This window comes from Numida meleagris, chromosome 4 (genome assembly GCF_002078875.1).
Source record: "Numida meleagris isolate 19003 breed g44 Domestic line chromosome 4, NumMel1.0, whole genome shotgun sequence".
In the NCBI taxonomy this organism is placed as follows: Eukaryota; Metazoa; Chordata; class Aves; order Galliformes; family Numididae; genus Numida; species Numida meleagris.
In genome coordinates, this window is record NC_034412.1 from 7,015,985 (window position 1) to 7,034,298 (window position 18,314).

The 18,314-nt window shown below is 39.0% G+C and overlaps 2 long non-coding RNA genes across 3 annotated transcripts in view; one reads left to right on the forward strand and one right to left on the reverse strand.

The window, feature by feature from the left end:
* The window catches only part of LOC110398516, a 45,930-nt gene that overhangs the window by 635 nt on the left and 26,981 nt on the right, over positions 1-18,314 (forward strand). The window contains exons 2-3 of one of the 2 annotated variants that reach the window (XR_002438430.1): positions 3,261-3,329; positions 4,641-7,600. This is a non-coding gene — a long non-coding RNA (uncharacterized LOC110398516). Of the gene's footprint in view, positions 1-3,260; positions 3,330-4,640; positions 7,601-18,314 lie in introns of those variants that run through there. The other variant, XR_002438429.1, reaches the window with a different exon arrangement.
* LOC110398517 overlaps positions 13,663-18,314 on the reverse strand; it is a 36,277-nt gene continuing 31,625 nt past the window's right edge. Inside the window, exons 3-4 of the long non-coding RNA XR_002438431.1 lie at positions 14,189-14,285; positions 13,663-13,848 (exon numbers count right to left, since the gene is read on the reverse strand). This is a non-coding gene — a long non-coding RNA (uncharacterized LOC110398517). The remainder of the gene's footprint in view (positions 13,849-14,188; positions 14,286-18,314) is intronic.

The window sequence follows — 18,314 nt, forward strand, 5'->3', positions numbered from 1 at the left end:
CCTTCCTAGGTTGGTAGGAAGCTAAGGGAGAAGCTTGCTGTCCACTGGTGTGAACTGAGTACGAAATTCGGAAATTTCTAAGCGCTTGCATCAAGTCACAAGCAGAGCCATTTGTAGAATAGCTGTTTGAAGGCAACCTTACCTGTAACTGCTTGTAACCTCACTGAACTTGAACTCCTCAGGCTGAAATGCCTTCAGCTGACAGGCTGCTAGCAGCACATCAGAATCCCACCTGGTTCAGTGCCCTCTGCCCCAGCATGCTTCTGTCACAGCTGTGTAAGAGCTGGGGTCAGTCCAAGTGCACAGCTCACCTGTTACTGATAATGCCAAATAGCAGATTGCCAGGAGGTGCCTGCTACATATCCTGTTTCTGAACAGGCTGCTACTGTTATCTCTTAACAGACTTCTTGAACCTGAATCAATTTCTACTTCTGGGTTGGAAAGCATCCTCTCCCTCCCACTGAATTCTGTTGTTCCTGCATGAAGAAAGCATACCAGTCTTTGAAGGAAATGTGGTTTTGCTGCAAAAGCTCTCTCTTGATAACTATCTGCCCTATTGTCTGCTTGAAACATCAACCAAACTTTTTCTGCAGCAGCATAATGTTTCCTCTCAAAAAGGAGAGAGGAAACCAGGAGAAGTACCTGGTTGGACTCCAGCGGGTACTCCAGATGACTTTGTATCTGTAGGAAAAGATATCTTGAAAAGGTTGAGTAAGTACTGCTAGGTCTTTAAAGGGTTGGCAGGTAAAAAGACATTAAAGCATGATTAAAATGTGCTTGTTGGAGAAGGTTTGGAGGAGCAGGGGTTTGCAGTGAGTTTGAATACAGAACATGGTTCTGTGGCATAGTAGCAACAGTGACCATAGGAGGAAATTGTGATCTTAGTAGACATCTGTATATAATGCTTTTGGAGAAGAAAAGATCACTGAAAAACAGTGAAAGTCAGGCCTGATGTGAATACATTAAAATGGCAACATGCGGTTTTTTGGAGATTATTGCTGATATTCAGTTGTTGGTTACCTCACTGATAGTACCCCAGAGAAAAGTCACTCGAGTTCTTTACAGCACCAAAAGAAAATACGAAAACAATGCAAGGAGGCAACTTCAGTTTTTTCAAACAGAGGAATGGTGCAGGAAATCCAGTGCTCGAGCTAACTGAAACAAGTACAGAGGTCACTAGGAAGATCTCTGTCATCTTATGTGGCACAGTGGGTTATGAGTGGTTCTAAGTTGTGCTGAATCATATTTTTGAGGAAGGAAGCTTAGCAGTCCTGGTATGCTGCAGGCAAACGTACTGGCTTGAGACAGTTATTAACTGCACACAGCCTTCTGTCACGGTTCTCTCTGCCCTCCAGATGTATGAAGTTGTGATCACCTCTGCTTTGACCTCCTGGCCATACACTTTCACAGTGATGGTGTCAGTCTGATGCTGAGAATGGTTTGCTGAGTGTGGTTAGTGCCTTCTGGAGGAATGTACGGTGACTGGAACTATGTTACCAATGTGAACAGGGCAAAGATGATCATCTGCAGGAGCATAAATATAGCTACAATGTGTGACCTTTCAGAAGATGAGAAGCTTGCATAGGCACAAAAGTCAGGTTTCTTAAGGTACTTGTATTCTTGATTCTAGTATATGTGGAGAAGACTTCTAGAAAACTGACGTGAAGACAGCTGGCTCTTCAGAATCATTTCTTAGGACAAGCAAGTCTCAGTTCTGTATCAGAAATGAAGATAATCAGAAAACAAATCAGTACAATGTGATTTGCTGCTGTGAAAATAAGGCAGAAGCTGCACCTGTTGGGAAGGTGCTGGGTGAAAGGAGTGCCTGCTGAGGGCTGTGCTTTTTTACCTGCTGGAAGCAGTGCACCAAGAGCTGGGTATGGAGATTGCAGTTAGATGGCCTGGTAGAATGGAAAGGTTGATGGTAGAAGCTACCAAAGCGTAGCAGGGACTGCTGTGGTACATCACGCGATGTGCATGAGGGCTTTCTTCTCCCCATACCCAAGATAAGAACTTCCTTTTACTCACAGTATGAAAGATAAATGCATCTCGCAACTTATCTCGCAGGGATTTTAAATTAGCATCTGTGATCAAATGTGATATTGCAGTGATGATCTGTTGTCATCCAAACAGAGCTTGTGCGCTAATAATGTGAGACCACGTAGTGCTTGACCATAAGAAAGCAAATTACTGGATGTTGTTTATCATGAGGTGAACAGTTCTGTTCACAAACATTCAGCAGAAAAATGGTAATTTGTAATCATGTAACATAACACATACAATTAAGAAGCCAGATCAAAATCATCTTAATGCAGTTAAAACACATACCAAACTTGAAGTTTTGTAACCATATGTGGTCTGCTTGTATTATTTCAGCACAGTACTTATATCTGGTGTCTGAGATGTAGAAAGTGCTCAGTGAGTAGAGTTTTATTTTGCAATTTTCATGGAAATTCCGTGCTCCTTAACTTCGCTTGCCGATTGCTGGCTAAATATATGTCCGTGATATGCTTTTGTTTGTATGGCTTTTTTCTTTTTTGCCTGTGGAATTATCTTCTGTTAAGTGCAGAAATTTTTGGCAGAGATGCTGATCCAGCAGATGGTGCTGCATGTCTATGTATTTAAGGGTGATGGTTTTGTGTTTGGTTTGTTGGTTTTTTTTAACAGTTATCAAACTCCTTAATTAAAAAGGAAAATGTAACTTCTATTCTAAAAAAAAAAAGTCAATAAGTGCACCAAGGTTTTTCTTTTCTTGTAAAATTTATCAGTGTTATTTTTAATGCTGTTAGGAAAAACAAATATAATTGTGATGTGGCAAACTATTTTTCTGTTTCAACATTCCTTTTGAATTGAGTTTTCAGTGAGGTAGACCGCTACGCCTATTTGTTCAAAAGACATAAATGTAAAACCACTGTTTTACTGCACTTAAAATGTGTTGCTCCTCTTTTACCTGTTATTGAGGGAGGAAAAAAAGGTTCATTTTTTGTTTCTTCCCAAGTTTTTTTTTTTTTTAATTCTCAAATTCTTATGTTTTGCTTTCTAACAAGTCATTTTTGTTATCTAAAATACAGGGAGGCCTGTAGGCTAAGCTGTCTACTGAAAAAAAAAGACCGATTTAAAGGTCTGCTGGATTATTTAAAACTAAACCAACACAGCGAGTTAATGTCATTTAATCAATGTTTGTAATAAATTTCACATGGAAGTCTTTTCTTCTGCAAGTCTCGGTGTTTTGTAATGGGATATTGGATCTCTTCTTGCAGATGGTTATATCAAGACTGATAATGTGATGGAAGAAGCAAAAATGGGAAGAGACTGAGGAAACTGCAGTGGTGAGTAAGAGAGCGGAACGTGTTGGAAGCATGAAGGATGGAGAATCTGGCATGACAGTGGCTTACATATTGACTAAAAATGTTACGTCTGTATTGACACCTGGATCTCCTAACTTGGATAGGAGGAACACAGGTATATAGGAAGCTAAATCGCTCATAACTCAAGACAGATGTGTTATCAGTGACATAGAATCAATCCATTGCTAACCTGTGAATGATATAAATTGACAGCAGTTTTAATTTGTTGATCTTAAGAAAAAAAGGCAAATGTAAGCCAAATACCTCTGAAATTTGAAGTTTAAATTTGTCACCAATAGATTCTCTTTGACCTGTTCCATACTTTTTGCACAATTACACTGGTAAAGAATGTGACTTTTGCTGATGCGGTGCTGTGGTCACGGGCTTTCATATTGTGGATGTGGGTGCAGAGGAGAAATCAATATTCCAGCACAAGGATTTTTTCTTTGAAAAATTACTATAAGCCCTACTGGTGTAGGGTAATTTTAGCTTTACAAGTGGAGTTTTCAACAGGGAGATGCTGCTAGGGTAGCTGGGACAACAAATCCTTTCAAGCATTGGCAAAATGTTTTATGGCAGTGAAGGGTACATACAGCCCCCCCCGAGCACCAGCCAACAGAGGGCGCTGCAGCCAGAAATCTGGTGGGTGCCCAGTGGGTTAGGACGTACGTTGTCAAAACACTGTTCAGTAAACGTTCGTGTAAAACCATTACTAGGTTTTATTTAATAACCTCCTAACCCCCTCTCTCTCTCTTCTCCTCCTCCCCTGTGTTCCTCTAATGCCTTTTACAGCTCTTGCTGCACAGCATGAAGCCTTAGAGCTGTATTCATCAATGACTCACACCCTTGCTTAGGGGCCAATTTTCATGGAAGCTATATAGGAAAATCTTGAAATGCACCTATCTCATGCAGGGCACAAGACGATTTCTCTATTCATTACTATTCCAAAAGGACTTGTTGCCCTTTGGAAATGTTCAGATATTACTTACATTTGTGTGTGCATGCATACATGTGCAGTACTAACTTGCATTTAGATTTGAGTGTTCAGAAAATAAAAAAATGTAATGTTGTTATTGTCGACACTAGTCGGCTGAAAGGCAGCTAAGGAACTGCTTCAACTGGGTGGAAGTCAGCGAATGTCAAAGAATAAGCAGCACTCTGCTTTAGATAAGCCCAAAACTTATTAAAAAATCACCCTTTTGTTTGGTGCTGTGATTAGAGTAGCCTTCTCAGGAATTTGGGAGTAAAGCCAAAGACTTACTATAGGAGACTATGTTTTACTTTTTCTTCCAGAAGTTATTTCTGTAGATCAGAGCTTCTCAAACTGCAGAAGACGGCGTGTTCCTTTCCCCTGAAGACATCATATGTTAACTCAAGCTTTCAACTTTATGGAGGATGGGGAGAAAAGGTCATAGAAATTATTAGCCAAAGTGACCTTTCTGATTAAAACTCATCTGACGGGAAGGGAAGCTTTACTGCAAAATTGTCCGTCAGAATAATTACATTTGGAGGGGTTGCTAATTATAACCAAAATTACTTTAGACAGTTTGGGGAAGAGACTGAGGCTTTGCTGCTTAGCATAAAGCAGTTTTATTTACACATTCACAAAGTAGCTTACATCACTACAGGATTAGATTAATTGCAATATTTCCCTGCAAATTGTTGTGGAAATGGTGTCATGCAATGGTGAATCAGAACTGGTAATTCCAAAAATAGCATTTCTCTCTCTGTTTCTTAAGCAGAATGGAAAAAGTCCATTTCTGCAGATCAGGCCTGTCCAGCAACATTCATTTCTACCTTCAGTTTGCTCAAGTGAGTTTCTCAAGATTGGGTTTTGATATTGTTTTGCCTAAGTGAGTTTTGCTAACATAGCTTATTGTTTAGTAGAAGAGTTTTCTCCATGCTAAGATGGCCTAATGAGGGAGAATTAAAAAACTCCATTGCATATGTATGTTACACATAACAGGAAAGTTAACTCTATTAGAGCCAAAAATGGTGAATCTCAAATCGCACTAGTATGATAATTGTTTTAAAAATGGAGAAACAGAGGCACAAAGAGGTTAACTAACTTGCCTCAGATTGCCTGCAACACAAAGTAGGAGATAAGAATTATTTACTTGCTGTGGTGGTTTCACTCTGATGGGCAGCTGAACTACACCACAACTGCTCTCTCACTCCCCCTCTTCAAAAAAGATGATGAAAAAACGCGATGAAAAAGATTTCAAGGTTGGAGATAAGGACAGGAAGATCCCTCACCAATTACTGTCATGAGCAAAACAGACCCAAGGAGGTTAATATAATTTATTTCCTATTACAGACAGGGCAGTGAGAAACTAAAAGCAAACTAAAAACACCTTTCTCCCTCATCTACCCTGTTCAACCTCCTCTCTGAGCAGAGCAGGGGAATGGGGGTTGCTGTCAGTCTGCAACGCTTCTTTCCTGCTGCTCCTTCGTGGTCACTCTCTGTCCCTGTTCCAGCATGGGGTCCATGCTGTCCTTCCCAAACTGATCCTGTGTGGGCTTTCCACAGGCTGCAGCTCTTCAAGAGCTGCCTGGAGCACCTCCTGCCCTCCTTCTCCACTGACCTGCGTGCCTGCACAGCTGTTTAGTTTTCTCATTCTGTTCTCCCCAGCTGCTGTTGCACAGTAGTGTTTTTTCCCCTAAATCTGCTCTCCCAGAGGCACACCAGCATCGCTCGTTGGCTCAGCTCTGGGCAGTGGTGTGTCCCTTTAGGAGCTGGCTCTGATCTGACATGGGGCAGCTCCTGGGCTCTTCTCACAAAGGGCATCCCTGCCAGCCCCCCGCTACCAAAACCTTGCCACATAAGTCCAATACGCTTGCATTTTATTTTCCGACACAAATATAACATCCTGTATGAAAGTAATGGCTATTCTGGTTACATGGGATAGCCTGTATCCAGTTCTTCCATTCTAAAGTCCATTTGTGCTGTAGAGAATATGTAGGGATTGTGAATGTACCCGTAAGTACCATTCCACAGTTGAACTAATTGCCAGGCCAAGCAAGGGACCACAGTAAATGGGTGAATAATTTGATCCAAGATGGATTTGTACTCTACCACATAGCCTGAAATCTTCTAATGCTTTGGGATTTGACTGTGAGCTGTTCATTGTTGTTTGAGCCTGTTATTTTCTATTACCATATTCTCTCTGGATATCATTTGTGTACCTTATCTTTGTATAAAAGGCCACATCTATACCATATTTCTGGGGAGCAGTCAGTAGAAGCATACAGAATTTACTGCTGTAGACCAAAATATGACAGATAAAGGTAGTGCATTACAAAGTTCTTGCCCTCAATCATGCAGAAGGTTGTCTATGCTTCTGTGAGCAGGTACATATGTGACTACCGTGTAAGGGGAGAAGGGTTAATGGCAAACTAAGACATTTTCTGCAGCAAAAGCAGAGGGAATCTTCACTAAGCAATTACCTTTTATGTAATAAACAATGCCATGTGTTTAGTGGTCAATAAAGGGAGTTTTCTTGCCCTAATCCCTTTCCATTTAACTTAAAATAGAAATGCTATTAGTTTGACTAGCAGGCTGGTGTATTGTGAAGCCTGACCATAGATGTTTGGGTGTTGAATTTACGCTGCTAGCAGAGGTGTTACTGCTGCAGCCTTTGTCTTTCCTTTCATTGAATAAAATACAGTAAAAAAACTTAGGCTTGAACTTCAGTGTTGTTAGGTGCATTTGGCAGACTTGTCTATTTATATACTGCAGTTTCTTTTCAATACAGAGTACGTTGCTTCTTATTAGACAATTTTAGCTTCTTTTGACTGAAAATTGAGCTCTAATTACTAATGAATGCTTTCTAAAATAATTTAATCTTGATAAAGAACATGCATAACGTAATTGTTAAATATCTACTGGCAAGATAGATAGCTTGTGTTTTAACTAACCCTTAAAGGAGGTCAAGGTTTGATAACTCACGAGAAATGGCAAAAGCCATGATACGTGATTAAAGTAATTAAGAATTTAAAGATTATGACAGAGTATCTGTGTTTCTTTGTAGAAGCTTTGACTTTCAAGGCTTGTGATTTTCCTCATGATATGCTGAATTTTTTGGTACAGAACAGCAACACAAATGAATATTCCATAGCTGAGAAGTCTCCATGTTAGTTACAGGATACAGAAAAGGCCAGAGCATCAAGGCAGCACGCTCATAGTTGTTTCTGTGCTACAAATAAGCTGTGTCCATCTCCCGTTCTTTCTAGTGAAATGCAGATACTGACATCTCTTTCCTCTTTTTTTTTTTTTTTTTTTTTTGCTTTGGAGATGCGTTAATTAAAGAAGACTTGCACTCAAAGAGAAATGAGGCACAAAATTGAAGATAAAGTTAATTTTACTTAGTGTTCTCAAAGGTTGTATGCAGAAGCAGTGGAAATTACGAACAGATCCTTTCCATATATATTTAATATCCCTTCTTTTTAATATAAACGGAGTAATGGTAAAGCAACAGCAATACCACTGAAGGCCAGTGACACTGCAGTTGCAGGAATCTGGTCAAAGAGAAGAACTGAGCCCTGACCTTAGCCACAGCTACTCCTAGCACTGCTGTTGTCTCAAGCAATTGCTATTTCTTCATTTCCCCACTTTCGTCTGTGAGTCCCTCAATGCTTGAGTATTTCCCCTTCTGACTTATAAAATCCTACATTTAATAAAATTCCTTCTTTTCTTCCTCATTTTGGTAGTATTGAGGGAATTGTTATTACTTGTTTATTTCTTACCAGTTCTGGGTTTTTTTTTTTGTGGTTTTTTTTTTTTTTTTTTGTGGAAAGAAATTGGCCTTCTTCCCACCAGCATACATAGAGCCAGAAAATGCCCCACAGTTGTCAAGGCAACAGCTTTTGATGGAGAACAGCAGAAGAAAATGTGGCAAGAACATCCTTCAGAGAACCAAGCTCTTCTGTTGTTCATCATATAAACGTTTGTAGTCTGTTCACTTCAAATGGTATCAATTTATGCATTAGGGAAGATAAGTTATACACAGTCCAACGTAATGAGATGGAGCTCATGCTTCAGATAAAAACATTCTAATATTTGCTCAAGCATAATATTATAGGCCCCAAAGTGATCTTCTCTTCAATGTATTTGTTCTGTTGTGTAAGGTCTTTACATATCCATGGAAAATATTGGCATAAATCAAATGTTTTTAGTCTTTTGGGGCAGAAAGTGAGCTTGGCTTTCTTTAGTACATGGAACTTTTAGCAAGTGGAACTTTCTGATTAATATTTTTGACACCGTTCAATACTCCAGAAGAAGAACTTCTTTGGGTCTAAGCTACCAAGTGGGTTCTTATGGTAGTATTCTTCACTGGGAGATTTTGTTTCTCACTCTGGACAAACTTATTAAAAACAGTCAAACAGATCCTCAGTATTTCATCTGAACCAACAGAACCATGTTAAATTGTGTCTGCTGTGGACAGTGGTCTGCATGAATTCAGCATGGAAAATGTCATTGCAGGGGTGCTAGAAATGATCTTAATCTAGTACATCCATTCTGTCACAAGGACAGAACCCAAGCAATTTTTCTATGGAGTACTGTTGTTGGAATTTCTACTGCTTCAACAGCCAAAAGTTAGAATATCTTACATCTGTATGATATAGTTGGAATGCTCAAAGCCTATTTCCATGAAAGCATAAAAAATGTTACATTTCCCACGAAACCATCAAGGATTTAATAATGTTTTGTACAGGGAGATCAGATAGTCCTAAGTCTTGTTACTGCACTGAGTATTTGTCATGAAATGTTACAGTCTTCACGCAGTAATTAATTTATATTTCTGAAGTGCATATTCACTGTCATGTTCGCTATACGTACAGTAAAATATTATATAGTATTGTATTTTTTATTATGATCCTGTAATTTTCTTTAAAAGTATATCAAATTTTAGATACTGTAAAGCTATATTGATAGTTGCAGTAATCTCTTTATTTTTTAAGATTTCTGTGTGGCAGCATTATTTATATTTATAGCCAGCAATACCTTGCACTTACAGCTAATTTAAGATATTTTTTCCCTATTTTGTTTATTTTCTTGTTCTTCTCTTGGCTAAAAAACAAACGAACAAAACCCAACAAAATAAAAACCCTAATTTGAAAACAACCCAGTTGTTTTCAAAACAACTTCCAAATTATTACAAGCTGTGATATACCTAGATTTTGGAGCTATTTGAATACTTCTATTTCACATAACCAGTTGCGTTACTGGGGAGTAAGGTACATCTACAGATACAAAAGATTGTCTGTAAGTTAGACACTTTGAAGTACATTTAATTGCAGTATCAGTCACATGCATAAGATTCTGAGCCTAGGAGTTCAGATGAAAGTATATATGATCCCTTCAGAAGGCAGAATATGTGAATTTGAAGTTGCAACGTAGACAGTTGCGTGTAATGATCGCTCCTGACATGTCAGCTGAAATATCAGAAATCCTATTTATAATCCCTTCCATGTAATATGGCATGTGGGACATAGATGCATATCAGCCACAGAGAGAAACAGCACAGCCTTTCAGACAGGCTCAGCAGGCTGCCTGTAATTCAGTCCCCCTGCTCCAGCCTCTCCAGCCACTGGTTGAGTCTCATTGCCCTTCCAGCACCTCATGCACTCCTGGCACAATGGAGGGAGGGCAGGAGCAGTGTGGTGAAAAAGTAGGCACCGTAGACAAAAACTTGACAGACTGTCCTTCCCCCAGTGTCACAATATGAACTGGCCAAGTGAAAAATAATGTCCATTATCACGTCTCACTGAGTAACTTAAATGACTTCCAGCTACATGCGGAGAACATTCTTTGGACTGTTTTTCCATACGTTGTGATTTTTTATTTAGTTGGCACGGTGAGATGGATAAGGAAGGTTTTTGCAGTTTAAGCAGCTTCATTTTTCTCAGAGCCCTGCGTAAAGTACAGATAACTTCCCTGAGCTCACTGGAGTAACTTCATTGTCAAATGGGTGCTGAGGGAGAACTATCACAGTCCTCAGGCAACTTTCCAGGTGTTGCTTCTCAGATTTACAGTAAGATTCTATTTACCTCTCCCCTACCCCGAGGTTTCTAGACTGCATTCAAATGCTATTGTACCTCTGGCCCTGAGGGAAGATGGCTCTTGAAACGGTTTCCATGTTGTAAAGGTTGTAGCTTGAGTCACTGTCCAGGGCTGGGGTACGTAGGAGTCTCATGCATCCGAAGTCTTCTCGTTTGGTGACAGTCTGAAGAATGTAGGTATTCTAGTAAGTACAGAGCAGCTTTACAAACCCTTCCTTGAATGTGAACGCGAATGCTTTTTGACACTACAGGCTAGTACCTGTATCTTGAGGTGCTAATCAGACTGCTCTTTACCAGAAATCCTGCCTTTGGCATGGAAGACTTCTCTCTCTAAAAGCTTCACTAAAATTGGTAAATTCCTCTGAAGAGCTGTGGTTCCAAGAAGAAGAGTTTTCTTCAAAAAGCTCCTAGCAAATTCTTTACAAGAGCTGTGGTAAAAGCAGCTGTTCTCTGCCTCCGCGTCCAGTAACTTCTGCTGCTCAGGCCTGAGAGAGTGGCTGTGTGAGCAGAAGCAGACAGAGCTGAAATGTAAGAGGAGAGGAACTGCGAGCTGTGCAGTTCTGTAACTGTTATATATATCACATGACAATTTGAGCCACAAAAATCGAGCTATCCCCTTGTTCATGCTCCAGCTTCTGTAGCCTGACCTGCCCAATGAACCCTTTAATGACTTAAACTGGGGCCATACTGTTACACATTTACAGAAGCCAGAAGAAGGCCGCTTGTACCTATTCATCAGTTGCTGTCAGTGTATGGAGCTCTTAAAGAGCACACCTGGAGCAGCCATGAGCACCATGTGCTTTCTGAGCTTGATGTGCTTCCTGAGCTTTTCATCTCCCATAGCGCTGACTGCCTGGAGGCAGCTCACACACGTCGTGATTGGAAGGCCTTGCAGTGTGTTGAGTCACTGCTTGTAATTGATCGTTCTCTGAATGTGCTCTGGATGGGCTTATGTAAGTAGGATGTCTGGTCTTAGGGGCATGTTGAAGTATTACTTGAGAGGCAATAGAAAATACCATTTGTCTTTTATTTATTAGTAACACAGATGAGATACTGTAAAATATGGCAAGCCAAAAAAGTTCAGATTGCTAAAATGCAACGTGCTGGAAATTCCTTTCCTCCTTTTACAGTGCAAATGTGTTTTGCAATCTCTTCCTATTTATTATTTCTGATGGAATCAAAACCTTATTGCCAAATTAGCCAGTACTTCATATACCTGAATGCACACTCATTCTTCCAGCTGCATCTTTCGTTTTTTCTCCATTCCTTTTTTGGAGTTTCTGGTTGGACAGAGCAAGGTGTTATCTCAAACTGCATAAAAAAGAGAGTCTTAGATCTTCCTGGTTTTTATATTTATGAAATGTCCCTCTTTACACTTAGTAGCAGTGTTATTGATTCAGGCTGTACTGATATGAAAGTAGAAGTCTTTAATGCTAAGCCCTTACGAAGTTTCTCATAAATTTGTGGCATTTTGCCAGCTTTGCTTGCAAAACAGCATAGAGCCGTTGGAACAAAATGCTCCAGCTGCAGGAAGAAGTGAAGCCAAAAATTTAGATACATCAGAGTAGCTAAAGCATGTTTTGATTGCATACATTCTATCGCAGTTTTTGTGTTGTGCTGCAGATGTATCCAACTTTAATGAAAACAGATCATGTTCTCTGCTGTTGCTTTCAGCTCACTGTTTATGACATAATTTCCTTTTTTATGTAGGTGGACTTTGTTTTTGATAGTGCTTCATTCTGAGGTGCCATAGATTTCATTATATTATATTTCAAATGTCAACTTTTCTTTATGACACGGAGATTTTGCTTGTGAACTTCCTCGACCTACTTACCAGTTCTAACAGCAAATAGTTTTGAACCCTTTACTGTCTATTGACCGTTGAAGTATGAGATAGAGGTTTACTTTGCCACGTATGTTTTTAATGTAAGAGCCAATGATGGCAGCTATTTGTTTGGAATCCGAACAAGCCTTATAATAAGTGCTTTTATGTGAAACAAAACATTTTAACATCTTTAATAACTCTTGAATGTATTGTCTCCACCCTTCACTGTAATATTTTGCATATGCCTGATCTTTCTGGGTCTGTTTCTCACAGTAGTGTTGAGAAAATTTCATGCTTTCCTATTTCTGAGCTGTAATACTATTTACTTCTCAGAGAGCTGAATATCCTCTAGTATTCTGCCAGGTCCCTCTCTAGACTTCCACGCTGAGGTAGTTTTATTTGATCTTTTTATGCCAAAGATTTGATTTCTTTGTGTTGTATGGGAAGCTGCTCGCCCTTATTTTCAAGGAATTGTCTTCTGTTCCGTGTTCCGAACTGCCGAAGCGGCAGTAGCTTTTGTTTCAGTTGCAGAATGTTGGTTTTGCTCTCGTACTCCCAGGGAAAGCCCATTTCCAAGTATTTACATACGTTGTACATCTTCCATTATGGGACAAGTCCCTTGGTTCTTGCTTAGGAAAAAATTAGCAGTGATTGAAAATGCAAGTATTTTTTAAGTAAATGCATAAGCTTACCCTGAGTTGATTGATTTAACTGATGAATTTTGAATGTTTGTGCATTTTGGTGTATGAATTTGAACCATGCTTAACACATTGATTCTTACAGAATTTTCTTCCTTTATCCAATTCCATCATTCCTGAGTTTCTGAAATGTTCATCTAACTTACCATAGAAGTGCTGTAGGTGTTTCGGAACCTGATCACACTGTCCATGCTCAGACAAACATCCACCATCTCCAAAGTGCAATTTTACATTCAAAGTGGTTTTCCCTGTGATGGGAAAACTGTCTAAAGAAGGGAAGTTGGCTCAGTCCCACATGTTGTAGAGACTTAAAATCAGGAATTAATATGCAGTAGGGCTATGACAGTGGTTTTAATTCTACTCACATTAATTTTCAGTGTTATTATTAATTAAACCCTGAAAATCAGGGATTTAATGGAAAGTCTGACAGACCTTTAATTATAGCATTTCAACAGTCTTATAGTATAGAATGTCCTCTACTAGTGCACAGGACACTCTGTACTTGAGAGGGTACAGAAATAAATCATAGTTTTTGGTGTTCTTTATGTGTTAAATTGTTTTTTAATTCATGACAGGCTTTTACTCATTTTTGTCTATTGCACATGGATGAGTTATACAAAGTGAATATGAAATGAAATGAAATCTTGAAATGTTCAAGAGCTGCCAACAGATCAATTAAAAAAAAAAAATAATTGCTTATTATTGCTCAAAATTACCTGTCATTGGTTTATTAGGAGAATGTATTTCAGTCTATGGAATTCTCACAAGCTACTTATATAGGACATTCCATTATACTCAAAGATACATCTACAACTTACTTATATCTAGATTGCAAACTTTCTGCAGGAAGGATGTCATTTTCTTCCCTGTTTGTCCAACATCTGTTGTAGTGGCACAAGGATTCCTGCTTCCTCCCCTAGTATAAATGTTACATTAAAGTAATTCATCACAGATTACTTGTATCACTTTGTCTAAAACTTTTGCATTTATGTGTGTTCTGTTAAGACCTCAATATGAAGTTTAGCTGCTCAGGCCTTAATTGCACAGGGTAAGAGTTGTGTCCAAATGTACAGTGTGGCTCACAGACAGTGAGTTGTCAGGAGGGACAGGAAACTGAAGGGAAAGACCAGGTGTTGTGGGGAGCACTATGTCCCTACTGTGTTCTGAAATGTTTCGTAGCTTGCATCAGTTCAATTGAAGCATACAATCGAATAATATGCATGAAACCCAGCATTACACTCTAACTGACACTCTACCTGCTTATTCTTCCCATTCTGTCGAAGATTTTGCAACATATGCTTTCATTTGGAGAACGCTTCTGGATTCACATGCGTTTGATAATTTCAGTTGTCACTGAAAAGTAGAGAGAGAAGGATGCAAAGTTGTAATTCTGGGCACCGTGAAGGAAATGCAGTCTGAGAGTTTCAAAACCAGAAGTGAATTTAACAGTCTTTGTAGCTAAAACAGTTATTTTGGAGGAGCTGAATAATGAACTTTAAAAGGTTTTTGATGTGGGTAAAAGCTGGTATTTAACCTGCAAGCCACCTGTCGTCTTGGTTAGTAAACAGAAGTGTGGGAAATAAGAGAGAACATGTATGCACTAAAATTAGTAGAGAAGGGAATCTGAGCTTTTTCCACATTAGAAAGACATTCAACTTTTATGTGAGTAGTTCTAAGATTGCTTTGGGAAATGGTGAGACCGTGGGCCGAGGTCCTTTGGTGAGAAAATGGCAAGATGAGGAACAGACCCCAGAAATGGTTGCTTGTATTTCTTTGCCTGGATTGTACAGTTGGCCTTTTAGAGTTCCTTTATACCGGGTTCACTGGCAGCAGTTCTCATTCCATTAAAAGTCAAGTGAGCAACGGTGGCAATACCAGTTGGTAGTTTGGCTTAAAATGTTTTCCTTTGTGAAATAAAAGATGCATATGTGCATATTTTGTCATCATCACTGAAGTGCATACATAATGGATTAATTTTAGTAGTTCAGAGCCCAGTTTTGCTGTTACCTAACATACAGCTTACTTGTCAGTTGGGACAGTTCCCTTGGCTCGAGTGTGGCAGGTGGCTGTCGGATCTGCACAGCTCAGGTGGGAAGGAACAGCCCGAGGGCGTGGGCACACCTGTATGGCTCTCATCATTGCTGAGAATGGGGTATGAAATAAAACAATGCCTACAGCAGATAATGTGCATTGTATATATACGTGGTCAAAAACTCCTCAGAAATAATTGCTTCAACATCAGAAAAACTGCTTTAGTGTAGGAACTGCAGAGTCTTCTTAGCAGTGCCAGCATTGATTGGCTGGGCTTAGCAAAGTGCTGTGGATGTCAGCTATGGACAAAATTGTTGTTAGCATTAGAAAATTGCCTGCTGTGTGGATGGGCTTAATGCACTATTATATGGTATGGATGCAAATTTAATGGGCTTGAAAATGGAGAGATGGAGCCTGAAACCTGTAGGGCACGTCCTTGGCCCAAACAAACCCACACCACCACTAATCAGCAGCCAGTACTGAAGTGGAAGGTATTAAACTAGTTGCTGATTAGAATAGGGACCCAGGTACTGAAAGGGGAGCTTTGGGCAGGTGACAGCAAAAGCTTTGTGATTATATTTTTTTTACATTTGTATTTTTTCAAGGAGAGGAATAACTAGTAGTTTAAATGCACATGAATTACAAAGCAGAAATGTTAAAATAGCATTTGGAATAGAATATAGACAACACTGAAAGGATGCAGTTTGAGGTGTCCTTCCTCAGATGGTAATGGGATTGCCACTGCTGCTCAGCACATCACAAGAAAGTTTTATCCTAAGAGAGCAAAATAATATCATTAACAGAAAATTAAACTTAAAGTCACCATGAACTATGGACTTAAAAGACCCTCAAGAAATGAAAACCAATTGTCTGTTGGAAAATCAGGAGGTCAAGTAGTCATTGACCAACCAAAAGCTGCACCGACTGCTGAAATGTACAGTACTTTCAAATCCAATTAACTGTTTCAAGCAGACAGTCCTCATTTTCTCTTTCATCAGGAAGGGAAATTTGCAATCATATATTCCAATGAAAGTTAAGTTGTTTTGATCTGATAATTGTCAGACGTATTTATCTTAATTTGTAAGTTTCTAATGCTAAAGCTCCAAACTGTTCAGATATAACAGAAGTACTGGGAAATGAGGTACAAAATGCTGGAATTCAAATTAACCAATAAATATATTTTAATATATATCAGCAAGACTCTAGAGGATTCCATTAATGTTGAAAAATAGAAAGGATTTAGGTTAATTTGGTAAGAAGGCAGGTCAGAACGTTTACAACAGTGGCATAGAATTGTATAGAGATGCAAAATTTTTCAAGAGAGCAGAATTTTTTCAAAAACGCTGACTCTAGCTGTCACAGCCCTGCCTTGGTTAAATCCAGTGGAGAGATATGAGGACTTTCTAATTTGCTTTCCCTCTATTTTAATAATAGCTGTGCATAAGTAATTTATGAAAGGCCAACCAGGCAGTGGGCAACAGAAAATTAAACTCATTTTATCTGAAAGCAGGTGGATTTCTATATATCATTAGCATGCATAGAATTCTCACAATGTTATTTCTCATACTGATGGAATGTAACCAAATAATATATGAGTTTTTTGCTTATGCACGAGTGAAATTTTTAGATAAAAGTGCCAGCCCCAATGGCAATTTTCTGCAAAACGAAAACTAATTCTGCGAAGCTTCTTATTACTGGGAAGACTCATTTGGCTTGCATTAGAGACTGACATAAGTGACTTTAGGATTTTACTAACAGATTAGATGAGATGTGCTATATGCAGTAATATCATTACAGAATGTAGCAGCAGAAGCAGAAGAGTTTGTGGCACTTAAGGACACTGGCACAAGTAAATTGTTTTCATTTATGACAGGCTTTTAAATGATTTTTTTTCACCTCGTGAGAATATGTTTTAGTTTTAGGTTTCCCTCACGCTTCCTCAATGTTTAGAAAAGCATGTTCAGAAATTGCTCCTCTTACTATTTCACCTGCTGGTACTGAATTTGTTGTATATGCCTACTTTATCAAGTAGAGGCTAGATCTTTATGAAGAAAACAATGCTAAAAGAAAATAAATGTGTCGTCTCTGTTGTTCTAATGTAAATAAAAGCAGAGAAGCAAACCACGTATTTCTCTACTTGCTCTGGTTTCACTGTTCATTAACAAATAGATTCATGGTTTATAGCTTATTATTCAAATAGCAGCAGATATGCTACAGCCATTTGACTACACCAATTAGAGCCTTCCTTTTCTTTACTCATAAAACTTGTGAGTTTTTTCTTTTAATTATGATACCTAAAGTTATGTCCTTCATAAGGGCCTTTTCCACTGTTTGTTAACAATAAATGGCATTTGCCACGCAGTATCTTTCTCTGAGGCAAGAAGGACTAAAAGACTGTGCTAAATGCATATCTTGGATGATACCGTTTAATGTCTTACAGTGAGGATGAGGGGACAGCCAGGTAGCTTGTCTCAAAGTGAAACTTTCCATTTCATTTCATTTTTTTAATTCAAAAGCAATAGTAGGAGCAGCCAGGAGTTACCAGTAACTACCTCTTTGCTGGGCTGTATTAGTTTGTACTGATTCTTTGTAGTTGGCAATATATTTTGTTCGCATTTGAATTTCAAAAAAGAGGAAAGATGTGGCTTGTTGTTGGAACCAATAATACTGACCTAAGTCATATGACAGAGATAGTGGCCCTTTGTAACCCTAACCCACGTCAGGTGATTGCTTCCAGCTGTTCTTCAGCTGTTTATTCAGTTGCTTCTATCAGCACTCATGTATGTCACACTTACATGACTTTTTTATATTAAGTGACTTTCTTCGTGCTTTTTTCTGATAGTGAAGTTTATATTGTCCTCCATATTCAGCTATCTATACTACAGATGCCCTAAGAAATAGGAAAATAACATCCTCTGGTAAACTGCATGGGCATCAACATAGAATGACTATGTTTACTTCAGTGAAGCTAATCTGGGTGTATAATGCTCAACTTAAAAAGCAGAGTTTGGCCCAATATAGGCAATATTGAAAACAGCCCTGATATTAAAGAGAACTGTAAGTTGTCTCCTCAGTTGAAGATGCTGTTCTCAGCCATACTGAGGTGTATGCAGAGCAGTTCTGCTGAAGTCAGTGGGTTTCCTTCAGACTTTGCTCAGCATAAACAGGGGCTGAACTGGGCTCTGTTGTGACAAGCACCCAGCTAGTGCATGAAATAGTAATGATTAGAATACAGATGGTCACATCCAGTCATGTTGATTGCAGGGCTCTGTACACACTGTTTCATGAAGACCTCCGCTGTTGCAGTGTGTAAAGGAGGAAGAAGAGGTAATTCTGATCATAAATGTCTCA